The sequence below is a fragment of the Myotis brandtii genome, unplaced genomic scaffold (assembly GCF_000412655.1).
Source record: "Myotis brandtii unplaced genomic scaffold, ASM41265v1 scaffold1956, whole genome shotgun sequence".
NCBI classification, from domain to species: Eukaryota; Metazoa; Chordata; class Mammalia; order Chiroptera; family Vespertilionidae; genus Myotis; species Myotis brandtii.
This window is the reverse complement of record NW_005357294.1, coordinates 645,014-645,280: the sequence shown is the minus strand read 5'-3', so window position 1 is coordinate 645,280 and position 267 is coordinate 645,014.

The window sequence follows — 267 nt, the reverse complement described above, 5'->3', positions numbered from 1 at the left end:
ACTGATGTCCCCGGGCCCACACCCGGACACCTGCCCCGCGCCCCCAACCCCGACTTCAGGAGACCGCAGGCTGAGACCGCGCACAGCCCCCGCATTCCCTCTCCTCGGAATCCCTCCCAGTCCTCCGCGGGGGCCCGCAGGGCTCTCGCCCCGTAGAGCCGGAGCCCACCGGCATCCTTCCTCTCCTCCCTACAGCCCCGCCCCTTCTCTTTCCGCCCCGCCCATCAGATCTCCTACCACCCTGCCCTCCTAGAAACCCTCCCCTGA